This window comes from Podarcis liolepis (genome assembly GCF_965112155.1).
Source record: "Podarcis liolepis genome assembly, chromosome: 5".
Lineage (NCBI taxonomy): Eukaryota > Metazoa > Chordata > Lepidosauria > Squamata > Lacertidae > Podarcis > Podarcis liolepis.
The window spans coordinates 100,497,160-100,515,355 of record NC_139556.1 but is presented as its reverse complement, the minus strand read 5'-3'; the positions used below and the strand labels follow the sequence as shown (position 1 = coordinate 100,515,355).

The window sequence follows — 18,196 nt, the reverse complement described above, 5'->3', positions numbered from 1 at the left end:
ACTGGATAAAAGTGTAAAGTTGCCATGAATTCTCCTCCCCCTTCCCCCCCGCCCTCTGGGTGGCTCCCAACAAAATATTAAAAACATTAAAAGCATTAAAAACTTCCCTAAACAGGGCTGCCTTCAGATGTCTTCTAAAAGTCAGATAGTTGTTTATTTCCTTGACATCTGATGGGAGGGTGTTCCACAGGGCAGGAGCCACCACCGAAAAGGTCCTCTGCCTGGTTCCCTGTAACTTCGCTTCTGGTCTGACTCTGTATGGCTTCCCCTGCACAGCGAACAACCTCATACTTGTTTGCCGCTCCAGGTAGATGAAACAGGGGCCGAGTAAACCATCAGGCCAGGGGAGCAAGTCATTTTCTCCTGCTGACAGGTAAGACTTACCTGGCCTTGTTCCCAGAGCACTTTTATTGTCATTTCTAGGTGTGCCTCTAGGTGGCAGCAATACTCCTCTGTTCCTGTTCTGCTACCAGCTCCCTTTCCTGGGTCCACACTCTGCGTCTAACTAGGCACAGTTGCTAAATCATTACTAAGAATCCCTTCACACCCAGGTTTGTTGGTTTGCTTTTGTACATTCAGTGTTGTGGCCTCAACGCTGTGGAAATCTGCAGCCAGGCACGCAAATTCATGACGAACTGAAAAAAATCTTGAAGTATAACATCCCCAAAATCCCCGAGTTGTTTCTTTTAGGGCTGATTGGTAAAGAAATAAAGAAAACAGACCAAACTTTTTTTCAATATGCTATGGCTGCGGCGAGGATTCAAATAGCACAAAAATGGAAAACCTCTGATTTACCTGTTATAGGAGAGTGGCAACTGAGGCTATACCAATACATTGAGTTAGCGAGATTAACACAAAAAATAAGACAACACGACTCGAGCAAACTTAAAAACGATTGGAATAAATTTTTAATTTATTTTGAAAACACCCAGGGATTAAATAATTTATCAGTAGACGATAGCTGAAACCATCGGTGTGTATTTGTATTATCAAAACTGTAGTAACAATATAAGAATTGGTAACTCCAAGACCGAGCTGGACGGAAGCTCTGTCAACAGCACTTGTATTCTTGGTATTTTTGTTTTTCTTTTTTTTCTTCTGTTTTTTTTTCTATTTTTACTTTTTTACTTTCCTTCTTCATTTCCCGCTTTTAACTGATGATACTTTTTTCTTGCATGTTGGTATTTGTAATATTTGTAATATATTGTAATCTGCGTATCTTTTTCATAATAAAATTATTAAAAAAAATTAAAAAAAAAAAAAGAAATCTGCAGCCAGGCACTGGCCCTGCTACATATCAGGCGCCGGGTTAAAAGGGTTCCATTTCAGGAAGTCTTTGCACCATGAATTGCGGTTCTCATGTTTCTATTTCTGATGTTTCCATCTCTGTTTCAGGTTTTATGTATATTGGATGTTTAAAGGTAAAGGAACCCCTGACCATTAGGTCCAGTCGTGACCGACTCTGGGGTTGCGGCGCTCATCTCGCTTTATTGGCCGAGGGGGCCGGCATACAGCTTCCGGGTCATGTGGCCAGCATGACTAAGCCGCTTCTGGTGAACCAGAGCAGCGCACAGAAACGTCGTTTACCTTCCCGCTGGAGCGGTACCTATTTATCTACTTGTGCTTTGACGTGCTTTCGAACTGCTAGGTTGGCAGGAGCAGGGACCGAGCAACGGGAGCTCACCCCGTCGCGGGGATTCGAACCGCCGACCTTCTGATCAGCAAGCCCTAGGCTCTGTGGTTTAACCCACAGCGCCACCTGTGTCCCTATATTGGATGTTTGGGAGGTTACAAATCCTAAGCCTGTTTAGGTCAGTCACGAGGCTTCTTAACCTGACGCGAGTTAAGAAAGCAAAAAGGGTGGTTTAGGACAAACTCGGTTTTCAAGGTTTGTGTCATGCTCTTGAGTTTGGATCAGGTGCATGCCGGCTTAAAGGTGTCACTTCCTCTGGCTTTCCATGCCTTTAGGACTGCCCCCCTGACCAGCGCCATAGCTCAGTCCATAGAGCACGAGACTCTTAATCTCAGGGTTGTGGGTTCAAATCTCACGTCGGGCAAAAAGATTCCTGCATTACAGGGGGTTGGACTGGATGACCCTCGTGGTCCCTTCCAGTTCTGCGCTGGGTATTGCAGGAGGGGAGAACGCTGTTGCATTCTTGTCCAACATGCCTCTGGTGAGAGCAGGTTGAGTGGCGAATTCCCGCCCCGCCCCCCAAGTGGAAATAATGACTCATGACACAATTATTAAGGTTAATGGGCTAAAAAAGGCCACAACTTTATTGGTTACAGGTGATGAGCTTAAGCATTGGTCCTAACTGACTATATCTGACTCCAGCCCGTCTACTGGAAGTCCGAGAAGGGTTAACCACCAGTAGGGGGAGTCCTGCTGCTGCACATCAACTATGAACTCCCCCTGGAGTCACCGATAGGGGGCATGCCTTAGGCCCTCACCTCCCCAGGCTTCGGACAGGGCCACGCCCCCCGGGATCCTTTATCGGACTACCCTTCAATATGCGGGGCAGGTGATGGCGATACCTCCCCTCTTCCGTCTACAGAGCAATACCAATGCCTAACTGCCAATACCCAGAAAGTTGTGGCGATTTGCTACGAGATAGGCAAAAGCCATGCTGGAGGAGACTCTTGAGAGTCCCATGGACTGCAAGAAGATCAAACCTATCCATTCTGAAGGAAATCAGCCCTGAGTGCTCACTGGAAGGAAAGATCCTGAAGCTGAGGCTCCAAGACTTTGACCACCTCATGAGAAGAGAAGACTCCCTGGGAAAGACCCTGATGTTGGGAAAGATGGAGGGCACAAGGAGAAGGGGACGGCAGAGGACGAGATGGTGGTACAGTGTTCTCGAAGCTACCAGCAGGAGTCTGACCAAACTGCGGGAGGCAGTGGAAGACAGGAGTGCCTGGCGTGCTCTGGTCCAGGGGGTCACGAAAAGGCGGACACGACTAAACAACAACAACAAAGGCGAAAACCGAGTGCCTGGTGCCAATCTGCCAAGTGGAAAAATTCCTACCAGGCCCCTCAACGGCGACCAACCAAGGTCCATAGCAAGGTCAAGGAACGAAAACCTTAAAGGGCGGGAGGGTGGGAAAACCTGAACAACTGGTGAGCAGCAAAGAGGGAATAGGGAGATCCCCGGCTGCGTCCTGCCTTTATAGGGCAGGCCATGCCCCCTGAGCCAGCCAATTGGCTGGCCGGGAGGTGACGCGGCCGGGATTCCCCCTAACCGCGTGGGGGCTGGCCTCCACCCACTGCCATGAAGCCCGCAACCCCACCTCCTTGGAAGGGCGGAAGTCGCTGTGCTGGACTAGATGTGCTATTGACCTGATCCATCTGTCTCTTCTTACGTTCTTTTGCAAGCCCTGACATCAAAACCAAGCTGGGTCTGTGCCCTGGAGATGGATTCTGTTTGTTTCTAAGGCGCCAGGCTAGGATAGGTCTGTGGGCAGGGAGCAACACACCCACAAAGTCCTAAACAAATCTGGTTATCTGTCCTGTCTGGCGCCATCCTCCAAAAGATATGAACGTAACCCTTGCCAGAGGCTAGTTCGTTAATGGAGCAGGGCCAGGCAGGTGCATCTTTGAGATTGCAACACCTACATGCACACTAGAATAATAATAGAATTGTAGAGTTGGAAGGGACCCCAGGGGTCATCTAGTCCAACCCCCTGCAATGCAGGGCTCTCAGCTAAAACATCCATGACAGATGGCCACCCAACCTCTGCTTCAAAGGGTCCACCACCTCCCGAGAGAGTTTGTTAAACTGTCAAACAGCTTTTACTTCCTGGAAGTTCATCACTTGAATCCATTGGTTTGGGTCCTACCCTCTGGGAGCAGGAGAAAAGAAGCTTGCTCCCTCTTCCTGTGACAGCTGCTTAGATATTTGGAGGTGACTAGTTCTGCCTTTCTCAACATGTGAAAAAAGGATCAAGGGGCCTTAGTAGACCACAAGCATTAACAGGAGTCGACAGTGATGCATCAACGAAACTGTATAGTGTCTCGTTCAAGGGAAGTAATACAGTCCCACTCTATTCTGCCTTGGTCAGACCACACCTGGAATACTGTGTCCAGTTCTTGGTGCCACAGTTTAAGAAGGATATTGACAAGGTGGAAGGTGAGAGATCTAGGTATGTTTCGCCTCAAAGAGTAAAGACTGAGAGGAGATATCAGAGCCGTCTTAAAATATCCAAAGCGCTGTCACACGGAAGATGGAGCAAGGTTGTTGTTTTTTCTGTTCCAGCTGGTCAGTGTGATGGCCTGGGACTCGGGTTCGGACTCGGAACCAGAGGAGACTCAGTCTGCACTGGATCCTTTGCCTCAGGCATCACCTGAACCAAGTCTGGGGCCTGATCCTGAAGAGTCCCAGTCTGCACAGGTTCCCCTGCAACAAACCCCAGGTGGGCCGAGTCAGGGGCCTGAGCCTGCCCTGGCTCCAGATGCAGGGATTCCCTCGTCGCCTCCAGCTGGGCCATCACTTACAGCTGCTCCACTACGGGAGGCTGAGGTGGCCCCTGGGTCTAGTAACCCACCGACGTCTCCCGAGCTGCAGAGACTGAGATCTGAGAGAAGGAGAGACCTAGGTACTCGCAGGAGGAGTGCTCGCCTTTGGGCGAAACAAGGAGGTGAGTTGCTGCAGGTTCAGGACCAGCCGCTACCCCGACAAAGATAAAAGGCTGTTGGACCCTGCCCCAGGTTGCAGGAGCAACATTGCTGTATGCTAGATCCTGCCTGAGATCCTATACCTGTCCTTGCCTGGTTTCCTGCCTCTTGTCCTGCCTTGGCCCTGTTGGACTGACTCCTAGCGGAGCCTTCAGATTCTGGACTGGTCCTGGACTGCGTTTCTCGGGTTACCCCCGGGCCCAGCCCAGTGGACCGGAACTAATGGATTCAATTGGCAAGGGAGGAGATTCAAACTAAACATCAGGAAGAACTTTCTGGTGGTAAGAGCTGTTTGACAATGGAATGGACTCGGTTGGAAGGTGGTTTTTAAGCAGATGTTGGATGGTTACCCCTCACGTATGATCTAGTTGAGATTCCTGTATTGAAGGGAGATGGACTGATGACGCTCAGGGTCTTGTCCAACTCTATGATTCTATGACCATTTGGAGAGCATAATGTTGGCTACCTCTGCATCAAACCATCTTCTTGCTGAAAGACGCAGTCATAATGGGTAGGAAGAAGGAGGCCTTGCTGGCTCCTGCCTTCCAGCTCCTGCTGCATCTTTCCCTCTGTTTCCTTGTGCTGAGCTCAGTACATGCTCAGAGAGCAGGTCTTCTCTGTGAGTCCAGCCAGTGCTGCTGCAGCAACAAGCCCTGGTACACTAAAACCAAGCTGGGTCTGTCAGTTGGTGATATATACTCAGAGTCGCAAAGTGATTTCATGCTCTTTATTCAGCTCATAGTGGTGAGGAGGAATGAATGAAAGTCCCCTCAAAGTATCTGCTTTATATACATTATTTACACAATGGGCTGCACATGATTGGCTAATTCTGGAATTCTACTGTAAGCCAATCAGGTTGTGGATTCACTTATATCTGGAGCATGATTGGGTGGTTCCTGCCAACCAATCATACTGCTGCCTTGTTCTAGGACCAATCAGACTGCTGCATTCTGAATCCTATTGTTCTAGGACCAATCAGACTGCTGCAATTTGGAGCCTATTGTTCTAGGACCAATCAGACTGCTGCAGTTTGGATCCTATTCAACTCAGTACATAACAGTTGGAAAGTGATTTTGTTTGTTTCCAAGGCACCTGGCAGTGATAGCTCAGTGGGCAGCGAATGACCACTGGATCGCAGACAGATTTGCTAACTGTCCCGCAACTGGTTCCATCCTTGAACACTGTTTACTCCAGAAGATATGAGCTGAGCCCTTGCCAGAGTGGTTTTACAATCAATCCCTCTTTTCGTGCAATTGTGAGAATCCATTTATTCTCGCCAATATATATAATTTAATAACGAACCATCAGGTCCCTCACATGGCCCTTAAAAACATGCAGAGACTTGACCCTTTCATTGTAGGAAATATTCATTTCTTCATTTGCTGTTTCTTTTAGCTTACTCTTCAGCTGAAAAAATAAATGCTTCCTAAGCCTTGTGCTACAAAGGTTAATAAGACGGTCCCAACTGTCAGGCTTACAATGTAAAAGACACGACACAAAAGGAAAGGGGCTTGGGAGGGAGGAGGAAAAAAGCAAACTGGTTCTTCCTCGCAAAAGGGCTCCATCCTCTCATCATTCCAGTTGCCCTTTTCTGCACCATTGCAAGGCCTATAGTTTAGTGCCATGGACTGGCTGGAAGCAGAGGAGGGGTGGGAGCCAGCAACTGGGGAACCCCCAGGGGAAGATGGCTGGGGAAGAGAGCAGTCAAGAAGCAGAAGCAGAGGCTGGAGAGGAAGGGAGTCCAAAAGGCAGAGATGAGTCACGTTGGTGAAGAAGCCAGGGGGTCTCTCCCTCCTGCTGCAACCAGCTCTCCACCACGCACAGTCACACAAGACCAGGAGAGGTATGAAGAGGGCAGGGCAGAGACAGACAAGTCTACGGAGTCTCAGATTGCTTGGGAAAGACTCGGGGGAATCACAACAGACAAAGCTGGGGAGTACCAAAGGTCTAACTCTGCATAAGGCAGCTCTACATTCCAAGGCACAATAAGGAATAATTAGAAATCAGTCCTCTGCTGGTCTTTCTAAACGTTGAGGGGGCAGAGGGGAGAGGAGGCCTGCGGACCAGTGGTCTGCGAGCTGCACTCAGGTGAGCTATGGCTTGCCTGTAAAAATACTGTTCAAAACACGACAGTGTCTAGCACAGCGCAGTTACTACAGGAGGCAGAAAAAACATTAGGTGGTCTGCCAAGGCCACAAGCTTAAGCCTGAGTCAATAGTGTGATGCAGCAGCAACAACAAAAAAGCTAGTGCAATTCTAGGCTGCATCAGCAGAACTATAGTGTCTAGAGTTCAAGGGAAATAATTGTCCAACTCTATTCTGCCTTGAGGACGTGGATGGCGCTGTGGGTTAAACCACAGAGCCTAGGACTTGCCGGTCAGAAGGTCGGCGGTTCGAATCCCCGCGACGGGGTGAGCTCCCGCTGCTCAGTCCCTGCTCCTGCCCACCTAGCAGTTTGAAAGGACATCAAAGTGCAAGTAGATAAATAGGTACCGCTCCAGTGGGAAGGTAAACAGTGTTTCTATGCGCTGCTCTGGTTCTCCAGAAGCGGCTTAGTCACGCTGGCCACATGACCCGGAAGCTGTACGCCGGCTCCCTCGGCCAATAAAGCGAGACGAGCGCCGCAACCCCAGAGTCAGTCACGACTGGACCTAATGGTCAGGGGTCCCTTTACCTTTACTATATTCTGCCATGGTCAGACCACACCTGGAGTCCTGTGTCCAGTTCTGGGCACCACAATTTAGGAAGGATGTTGATAAGCTGGAAGGTGTACAAAAGAGGGCAACCAAGATGATCAATGGTCTGGAAACCAAGCCTGATGAGGAACAGTTGAGGGAATTGGGTATGTTTAGCGCAGTAGCCATCTTCAAACATCTGAAGAGCTGTCATATGAAAGCAAGCTTGTTTTCTGATTCTATGTCTGCCTGCAATTGTCAAGCGTTCCATGGGGGAAACTGACCAGAAACCCCTGGACTTGGGCTTGTTAGGCCCTTTAAATATATATAGGCCTCTACAGTTTAAAGGATCAAAGTAGCAGAGCCCAATCATTGACCGGGTGCTAGAGACCATGTCAGGGATATTACAAGCTGAGGCGTGACCACTGAATCAGGGAGAATCAGAGAGGAAATATCTGGCAGGTTCTAAACCGCTTCCTTTTTTTCTTTTTCTTTTTGCATGAGGTGGCCGAGACTAAACCACTTCATGGAAACTTTTCAGACAGCTGTATTTTAGGAACACAGCAGGCTCATCTGGGTGGTTAGAGCGTTGGAGACAGAGACCGCGCTGTTGAGCAGTGCTGACACACACACACCCCACCTACAGTCCAGATGTGCTGGATTCTTTCTTAAGCCTGCACCTGAACCTTAGTTATATAGAGAAACCAGCCCCCAGTCCAAGGTATTCTTGCCATTGCCCTTGGCTGCACCCCATTCACTTGTCAAGAAGACCCCGTTTCATAGAATCTTAGAACTGTAGATTTGGTAGGGCAGTCTAGTCCAGCCCCCTGCAATGCAGGAATCTCAACTAGATAATAAATAATAATAATAATAATAATAATAATAATAATAATAATAATAATTCAGAATTCAAAAATCAATTTAGGGGGGAAATCCATCCAATATGCATTAGATGATCCCCAGGGCTAGCTGGCTAAATTAGTCCTATTTGGGCCAGTGAGGAGACCAGGGGAGAATTAGCTGTGGGATCCCAGAGCGGGTGATCTTCATAAAAAGGGGAGGGGGAGGGAAGAAAGGGGAATAAAAGATCAGGCTAAGTTCAAATTGAAAGCCAGGCGGAATAGCTCTGTTTTACAGGCCCTGAGGAAGGAAGTTAAATCCTGCAGGGCCCTGGTCTCCTGGGACAGAGCATTCCACCAGGTCAGAGCCACCACTGAGAAGACCCTGGCCCTGGTGGAGGATAATCTGACTTCCTTAGGGCCCGGGACCTCTAAACTATGATTATTCATGGACCTTAAGGTCCTCTGCGGGGCAGACCAGGAGAGGCGGTCCAACCTCTGCTCAAAAGCATCCAATGAAGAAGAGTCCACCAACTTCCAAGAGAGTCCGTTCCACAGTTGAATGGCTCTTGCTGTCAGAATGTTCATCCTACTTTTTAGTCGGAATCTCCTTTCTTCTCATTTGAACTCATTGGTTTGGGTCCTACCTTCTGGAGCATCAAAGAACATCTTCCATGAGACAGCCCTTCTGATATCTGAAGATGGTTCTCATCAGTGTTGGGTTTTTTTTTAAAAAAAATGAAATAATACAGTATTAAAAACACGATAAAACAGCAAGCATTAAAAACTTCCCTAAACAGGGCTGCCTTCAGATGTCTTCTAAAAGTCAGGTAGTTGTTTATTTTCTTGACATCTGATGGGAAGGCGTTCCACAGGGCGGGCGCCACCACCGAGAAGGCCCTCTGCTTGGTCCCCTGTAACCTCGCTTCTTGCAGTGAGGGAACCACCAGAAGACCCTCGGCACTGGACCTCAGTGTCCGGGCAGAACGATGGGGGTGGAGACGCTCCTTCAGGTCTACTGGGCTGAGGCCGTTTGGGGCTTTCAAGATCAGCACCAACACTTTGAATTGTGCTCGGAAACGTACTGGGAGCCAATGTAGGTCTTTCAAGACCGGTGTTACATGTTCTCGGCGGTCGCTCCCAGTCACCAGTCTAACTGCCGCATTCTGGATTAGTTGTGGTTTCTGGGTCACCTTCAAAGGTAGCCCCACGTAGAGTGCATTGCAATAGTCCAAGCAGGAGATAACCAGAGCATGCACCACTCTGGCGAGACAGACAGCGGGCAGGGAGGGTCTCATCCTACGTACCAGGTGGAGCTGGTAAACAGCTGCCCTGGACACAGAATTGACCTGCGCCTCCATGGACAGCTGTGAGTCCTGGGCCCGGTCTTATTCAACATCTTTATCAACGACTTGGATGATGGACTCAAGGGCATCCTGATCAAATCTGCAGATGACACCAGACTGGGAGGGGTGGCTAACACCCCAGAGGACAGGATCACACTTCAAAACGACCTTGACAGATTAGAGAACTGGGCAAAAACAAACAAGATGAATTTTAACAGGGAGAAATGTAAAGTATAAAATGCTTTTTTAAAAAAAGTTTTGAAAAATACATTGAATTTTGCGTAGCTCACTGTCGCCATCTAGTGTCACCTTTGTATACTGCACTTTACAACACACTTAAAACGTTTTATTTGTAGCTGCGCAGCTGAGTCCTAAGACCAGAACCAACGCTTCTAATTACAAGAAAGGAGATTCCAATTCAACATCAGGAAGAACTTTCTGAGAGCAAGGGCTGTTTGGCAGACAAACGGTCTCCTACGAGAGGTGGTGGACTCTCCTTCCTTGGAGGTTTTTCAGCAGAGGTTGGACGGCCATCTGTCATGGGTGATTTAGCTGAGCTTCCTGCATTGCAGGGGGTTGGACTAGATGACCCTCAAGGTCCTTTCCAGCTCTACAATTCTATGATTCTGTGAAACCTTGCAGCACTTAAGGGTGGAGTCTTAAGTTGCACATGTCACTTCACATGTGAACAGAGCAAATCTATGCAGACCTGGGTGTGCTGCCCTCATGTGTAACTTCAGGCTTGCTTTCTGCTTATGGAGGTTTTGTTCCAGGCATTTCATACAAGATGAATTTTAACAGGGAGAAATGTAAAGTATTGCACTTGGGCAAAAAAAATGAGAGGCACAAATACAAGATGGGGAACACCTGGCTTGAGAGCAGTACATGTGAAAAGGATCTAGGAGTCTTGGTTGACCACAAACTTGACATGAGCCAACCGTGTGACGCGGCAGCTAAAAAAGCCAATGCAATTCTGGGCTGCATCAATAGGAGTAGAGCATCTAGATCAAGGGAAGTAATAGTGCCACTGTATTCTGCTCTGGTCAGACCTCACCTGGAGTACTGTGTCCAGTTCTGGGCACCACAGTTCAAGAAGGACACTGACAAACTGGAACGTGTCCAGAGGAGGGCAACCAAAATGGTCAAAGGCCTGGAAACGATGCCTTATGAGGAACGGCTAAGGGAGCTGGGCATGTTTAGCCTGGAGAAGAGGAGGTAAAGGGGTGATATGATAGCCATGTTCAAATATATAAAAGGATGTCACATAGAGGAGGGAGAAAGGTTGTTTTCTGCTGCTCCAGAGAAGCGGACACGGAGCAATGGATCCAAACCACAAGAAAGAAGATTCCACCTAAACATTAGGAAGAACTTCCTGACAGTAAGAGCTGTTCGACAGTGGAATTTGCTGCCAAGGAGTGTGGTGGAGTCTCCTACTTTGGAGGTCTTTAAGCAGAGGCTTGACAACCATATGTCAGGAGTGCTCTGATGGTGTTTCCTGCTTGGCAGGGGGTTGGACTCGATGGCCCTTGTGGTCTCTTCCAACTCTATGATTCTATGATTCTATGATTCTATTCTGTTTGTGCGTCCTATGGAGCGAATGCAGGCTCCTCGGCTTCACCGATAGCAATGCGAAGCCTCCGAAGCGCAGAGGGAGACCTCCCCCCCGCACTCCGGAGGTTTTGCATTGCTTTCGCTGAAGCCACCTGAAGCCCCCGGAGCGCAGGGAACTCCCGCTGCACTCCGGGGGCTTCAGGCAGCTATCCGAAGCCTTCGGAGCACAGTAGGAGTTCCCGCTGCGCTCCGAAGGCTTGCGGATAGCCGGCTGAAGCCTGGAGAGCGAGAGGGGTCAGTGCACTCCAATCCCTCTTGCTCTCCAGGCTTCACTTCGCTGGAGAGGCGCTGCACAGTTTTCCCTCTTTGCGCAGCGCCCCTTCAGCAAAGCAGGAGGAGAAATGGAAGGGGCTCCATTCCTCCTGCCGCTTCGCTGAAGGGGCGCTGAGCAGAGAGGGGGAGAATTATTTTTTTCCCTGTTCTCCCCCTCCTATGGTCCGGTGCGTCCTATAAAGCGAAAAATACAGTAAATCCATGCAAAGTGGAGGCAAGAGGGGGTGAGGTTTGTGAAGAGTCCCAAAGGTCTGTCAGAAGAGGCTCAGGGGCTGTATTTGGCAGCTCCACCCTGTGCTCTATGATAAGTCTAAGGCCAGGGGAAAGGGTCTGTCTGAAGGAGGAGGAATTAGGGGCACAGTTGGGTGTGCCCTGCTGCATCTGATGCCACCCAGCTGGCTAGGGCCAAGCATACCTTGAATGCTTTGGTCTCTAACTTGCAGGGACAAGAGGATCCACTAGCAAGCCGTAACCTGGTCTAAGCTGAGGAGCCGCAGCAGCACCTACCATCGTACAAATATGTGGTTTAAAAAAATAAAATTAAGAAACGGGTCCCCAAATGTCTCCTTGCATTTATAGGTGGGTTCTGGGTCTGGAAAAGGCTGAAGACTACTGCTTTAATGGAAATATTTCACTAACGGGCGGTCTTTGTTTTCATAAACTTTAAACACCTGGGATTCTGCTGAGCGAATGCTGAGCCTCTAACCAAAGGGGCCTTATATTTTAAAACACAAGGGAGCCTTTCTCCTCTTGCCACTTCAAATATTATGTCCCGAGGAAGGCTGTTATTGCTGGCTTTCTGACTGGTGGAATTTTTAAAAAAACCAAAAAACCAAATGGTCTTCTGCTTTGGTTACCAAAAAAAAAATTGTGCATACGCTTCGCTACATTGGGAGACCAAATACGAAAAATGCGGGGAGGCTACACTTTAGGCACAAACGTGGGCGATGAAGTTCTAGGAGGTCTGTTTTAAAATGAAAAGCAGCATTTATGGTGCACTGGGATTTCGAACGGAGGAGCAGGCTGGGTGTGGAGAAAGGGGGTACTTAATTAAGAAGATATGAGGAGCCCACTGGATCAGGCCCATAGCCCGTCTGGTGCAGCATCCTGTTCTCACAGGGGCCAAGCAGATGGGAAACTCACAAGCAGGATTGGAGCACAAGCACAACTCTCCCTTCCTGTGGTTTTCAACAGCTGGTCCTTGGAAGCGTTGTTATCTACAAGCGTGGAGGCAGGGCAGAGCTATTATGGTCTCGATAGCTCTCTTCTCCATGAATTTGTTTACCGTATTTTTCGCACTATAGGACGCACTTTTTCCTCTCCAAAAATGAAGGGGAAATGTGTGTGCGTCCTATGGGGCGAATGCAGGCTTTCGCTGAAGCCTGGAGAGCGAGAGGGGTTGGTGCGCACCGACCCCTCTCGCTCTCCAGGCTTCAGGAAGCTCTGCGCAACCCTCGGGAGAACTTCCCGCTGTTCCCCGACCTGGTTCTTCCAGCCCCACACCTGGGGGGGAAATAAATAAAAAATTCTTTATTTCCCCCCCCCCCAAAAAAAACTAGGTGCGTCCTATGGGCCGGAGCGTCCTATGGGGCGCAAAATACAGTAATTCTTCTTCCCCCATTTTCAGTTTCCTTCCACAACATTATTTCCAAGTGTCATTCCCCACGACGTGGTTCCGAAAGCGTAAATCCCCTTGCAAACAGGCACCTGGACTGCTGGGAAATTTTGACCATAATAAATGAAATCAGCATCAGTTACCGGTACCTACTGTGATGGCCTGGGATTCAGACTCGGAGGCTGAACCTGAGGAATCCCAGCCTGCACAGGATTCCCCGCCTCCAGAACCAGCTGAGCCGGGGCTGGGGCTTGAGCCTGAAGGGTCCTCACCTGTGCTGGGTCCTCAGGTGCAGGCACCAGCTGAGCCTGCTCTGGCTCCTGAGGTGATGGAGGACCCATTGCCTACAGGTGCTCCACTCTCAGCCCCGTCAGAGGAAGGTGAGGTTGCCTCTGGGTCCGGTAACCCTCCAGCCTCTCCTGAGCTGCAGAGGCTCAGGGCAGAAAGGCGGAGGGAACTAAGTTCCTGCCGGAGGAGGGCTCGCCTCCAGGCCAGGAGAGGCGAGTCACCAGAGGATTGGGGCTGCCCTATGCCTCAGGGCAGATAAAAGCCGACCAGCCCCAGTCCCAAGTTGCGGGAACAACGTTGTTGGGAGCCAGTTCCTGCCTGCACCCTGTCCTGCCAGATCTCCTGACCTCCCTCACCCGACTCCCTGTCTTGGACCCAGCTTCAACTTTGATGGACGGCCTCAATACTGCACCCTCGACCTTGGACTGGACTCGGACCTCGCTTCACGGAAACCCACGGGACCAGCACACCTATCCTTCCTCTCCATTTCCCTCTTAGGCCCTCAGTTGCCCATCCCATCAAATGATTTGGGGGAGGGAACAATAATTGTGGGCAAACTCTTAAAGTAGTCCCCCTGGGTTGAACACTCAATTCAAGCCCACTTTGAGCAGCTCTCGCTGCCAGAGTGTGCGTCAGAACATAATTAATGGACATTCAGAACCTTGTGAAGGCATTCTGTCCATCTTCGCAGATCTAAGACCGCTTTTAACTAAACCGGGTCACTCATCCAGCAAGATTTTTGGAAAATTGGGCTGGTATGATAATGAGTGCAGGCGAGCAAAGAAGAATTTGGCTCAACTAACCAGGATGGGTAAGACAGACACAGACAACAGTTAACCTAAAAACTTTGGCTTCTTATTGTTCAGAATATAAGGGACTGCTTAAGGGGGGCCAGTAGTGATGTATGGAAGTGAGTGCTGGACCATAAAGAAGGCTGATCGCCGAAGAATTAATGCTTTTGAATTATGGTGCTGGAGGAGACTCTTGAGAGTCCCATGGACTGCAAGAAGATCAAACCTCTCCATTCTGAAGGAAATCAGCCCTGAGTGCTCACTGGAAGGACAGATCCTGAAGCTGAGGCTCCAATACTTTGGCCACCTCATGAGAAGAGAGGACTCCCTGGAAAAGACCCTGATGTTGGGAAAGATGGAGGGCACAAGGAGAAGGGGACGACAGAGGACAAGAGGACAGTGTTGTCAAAGCTACCAGCATGAGTTTGACCAAACTGCGGGAGGCAGTGGAAGACAGGAGTGCCTGGCGTGCTCTGGTCCAGGGGGTCACGAAGAGTCAGACATGACTAAACGACTAAATAACAACACTTAGGGGGGGGGGAGGTCATTCATGATCACTCAATGTAAAAAGTTGGGAATGGCAGCCTTAGATAGAAATGATGAATGGCAGCATCGTGGCGCAAGACTGGTAGGTGAGAGTGGTCTCATGGGTTGCCAGAGAAAGAGGGCAGGGCTGTGCAAGAGCCAAGCTATTGTTTGTTTGTTTGTTTGTTTGTTACATTTGTACACCAACTCTTCCTCCAATGGATTTCCTCTTCCCCATTTCACCCTCGCAACAATCCTGCAAAGTAGGTAAGGTTGAAAGAGAGTGGTTGGCCCTCAAGGTCACTCAGTGAACATCATCATCATCATCATCATCATCAAATCTGTATACAGCCCCCTTCATCCAAGAAGAAGAAGAGTTTGGATTTGATATCCCGCTTTATCACTTCCCGAAGGAGTCTCAAAGCGGCTAACATTCTCCTTTCCCTTCCTCCCCCACAACAAACACTCTGTGAGGTGAGTGGGGCTGAGAGACTTCAGAGAAGTGTGACTGGCCCAAGGTCACCCAGCAGCTGCATGTGGAGGAGCGGGGAAGCGAACCCGGTTCACCAGATTACGAGTCTATTGCTCTTAACCACTACACCACACTGGCTCTCACTTTTAACAAGGACACTTTTAACAGCAGGCTCAACGTTCTGCCCCTCTAACCACAAACGTGGACTCCTGAGTCCATCTCACATGTTTCTAAATTTCAGCCTGGAATCAGAAAAAAGCCAAGCTGCACAGCTGAAGAAACTGCAAAGGTTGGGGGGGGTGAGGGTGATTTATCTTCTTCCAGCCTGCTTAATTTGGACTCCCATATGGAAATACAGTGTGTGTGAGGGTTTGTTTCAGAGGCCTGAGTGGGCATAATGCTTTCCATCACTCTTCACCGCAGAAAAAGCTTTGCTTCAGCACTTGGGGAAATTGTGAACACCGAGGCAGAAGGAAGAATCGGGTGGAGAGAACCCTAATAAGACATCTGATGACTTGGGAGAGTTGTCTGTTTTTAATCTGGCCCTACGGACTCTGTGATCCTCGCTCACAGCATCATGCACAGGTTGCAAAAGTCACTTTTAGGCAATAAAGGAGGCACTGTTAATCTACCAGTCTCTGGCATTCATTAAACAGGGTAAACAGGGGAAGTGTAGCTCTTGAAGCGGACGACAACCTTGGAGTCGTAGGAGATAGCTCCATAAAGATGTTGACCCAGTGTGCGCCTGCTGTAAAAAAAAAAAAGGCAGATTCCTTGCAAGGAATTGGCAATAAAGTCGCTGCTGCTGTAATGCCATTATTCAAGCCTATGCTGTGACCATGCTGCATACGTTCTGGTGGCCTCACTTCAGAAAGGATATTGTAGTGTCGGAAAAGGTTCAGAAATGGGCCACCAAAATGATCGAGGGGATGACAGAAGTTTGTAAAATTCTGCATGGCACAGAGAATGTGGATAGAGAAAAGGTTTCCTTCCTCTCTCCTAACACTCGTAACTTGTGGACATCCAGTGTGGCTGAACGTTGGAAGATTCAGGATGGATAAAAGCCTTGTTCATGCAGCACATAGCATAGGGTGGATCTACACACAGGGGGGGGGGGAACGCTATAAATAAGTCAGAAACTAAATTGTTATAACGAAAGGGGGGGAAGCCCTATGTAAAAATCACATAGAAATTTTGTTTGCTCTCTGGCACCACCTGGTGTTGCATGCTTGTAACACATCCAAAGCGTTGTGTTTTTTGACTACTGTAGCTGAGTCCATAGATAAGCTATGGAAATCTCTCCCACGAGAGGCTGTGATGGCCTTCAACCTAGATGCCTTTAAAAGAGGATGAGACAATTTCATGGAGAAGGAGAGTTGCTCTCGTGCTTGAATCCGGCTTGCAGGTTCCCCAAAGGCATTGGGCTGGCCGTTGGACTAGACAGGACACTGGCCTGATCCAGCAGGCTCTTCTCATGTTCTTACATTAAGGTTACAAAGTTTAGGCTGCTGTTAGAATCATAGAATCATAGAATCATAGAGTTGGAAGAGACCACAAGGGCCATCGAGTCCAACCCCCTGCCAAGCAGGAAACACCATCAGAGCACTCCTGACATATGGTTGTCAAGCCTCTGCTTAAAGACCTCCAAAGGAGGAGACTCCACCACACTCCTTGGCAGCAAATTCCACTGTTGAACAGCTCTTACTGTCAGGAAGTTCTTCCTAATGTTTAGGTGGAATCTTCTTTCTTGTAGTTTGGATCCATTGCTCCGTGTCTGCTTCTCTGGAGCAGCAGAAAACAACCTTTCTCCCTCCTCTATGTGACATCCTTTTATATATTTGAACATGGCTATCATATCACCCCTTAACCTCCTCTTCTCCAGGCTAAACATGCCCAGCTCCCTTAGCCGTTCCTCATAAGGCATCGTTTCCAGGCCTTTGACCATTTTGGTTGCCCTCCTCTGGACACGTTCCAGTTTGTCAGTGTCCTTCTTGAACTGTGGTGCCCAGAACTGGACACAGTACTCCAGGTGAGGTCTGACCAGAGCAGAATACAGTGGCACTATTACTTCCCTTGATCTAGATGCTATACTCCTATTGATGAGGCCCAGAATTGCATTGGCTTTTTTAGCTGCCGCGTCACACTGTTGGCTCATGTCAAGTTTGTGGTCAACCAAGACTCCTAGATCCTTTTCACATGTACTGCTCTCAAGCCAGGTGTCACCCATCTTGTATTTGTGCCTCTCATTTTTTTTGCCCAAGTGCAATACTTTACATTTCTCCCTGTTAAAATTCATCTTGTTTGTTTTGGCCCAGTTTTCTAATCTGTCAAGGTCGTTTTGAAGTGTGATCCTGTCCTCTGGGGTGTTAGCCACCCCTCCCAGTTTGGTGTCATCTGCAAATTTGATCAGGATGCCCTTGAGTCCATCATCCAAGTCGTTGATAAAGATGTTGAATAAGACCGGGCCCAAGACAGAACCCTGTGGCACCCCACTAGTCACTCTTCTCCAGGATGAAGAGGAACCATTGATGAGCACCCTTTGGGTTCGGTCAGTCAGCCAGTTACAAATCCACTGAGTGGTAGCATAGTCAAGACTGCATTTTACCAGCTTCTTTACAAGAATATCATGGGGCACCTTGTCAAATGCCTTACTGAAATCAAGGTAAGCTATATCCACTGAGTTCCCTTCATCTACCAGGCTTGTAATTCTGTCAAAAAATGAGATCAGGTTAGTCTGACATGACTTATTTTTCAGAAATCCATGCTGACTATTGGTGATCACAGCATTCCTTTCTAGGTGCTCACAGACTGTTTTCTTAATGATCTGCTCCAGAATCTTCCCTGGTATTGATGTCAGACTGACTGGGCGGTAATTATTTGGGTCCTCTCTTTTCCCCTTTTTGAAAATAGGGACAACATTTGCCCTCCTCCAGTCTGCCGGGACTTCGCCTGTTCTCCAGGAATTCTCAAAGATGACTGCCAGTGGTTCTGAGATCACATCTGCCAGTTCTTTTAATACTCTTGGATGCAGTTCATCTGGCCCTGGAGACTTGAATACATCTAAACTAGCCAAGTTTTCTTGTACTATC

At 48.7% G+C, this 18,196-nt stretch overlaps 1 long non-coding RNA gene across 1 annotated transcript in view; it reads right to left on the bottom strand.

The window, feature by feature from the left end:
* Nucleotides 1–5,385: 5,385 nt before the first annotated feature.
* The window catches only part of LOC310707565, a 143,064-nt gene continuing 130,253 nt past the window's right edge, over nt 5,386–18,196 (bottom strand). Inside the window, exon 2 of the long non-coding RNA XR_014526585.1 lies at nt 5,386–5,591. This is a non-coding gene — a long non-coding RNA (uncharacterized lncRNA). The remainder of the gene's footprint in view (nt 5,592–18,196) is intronic.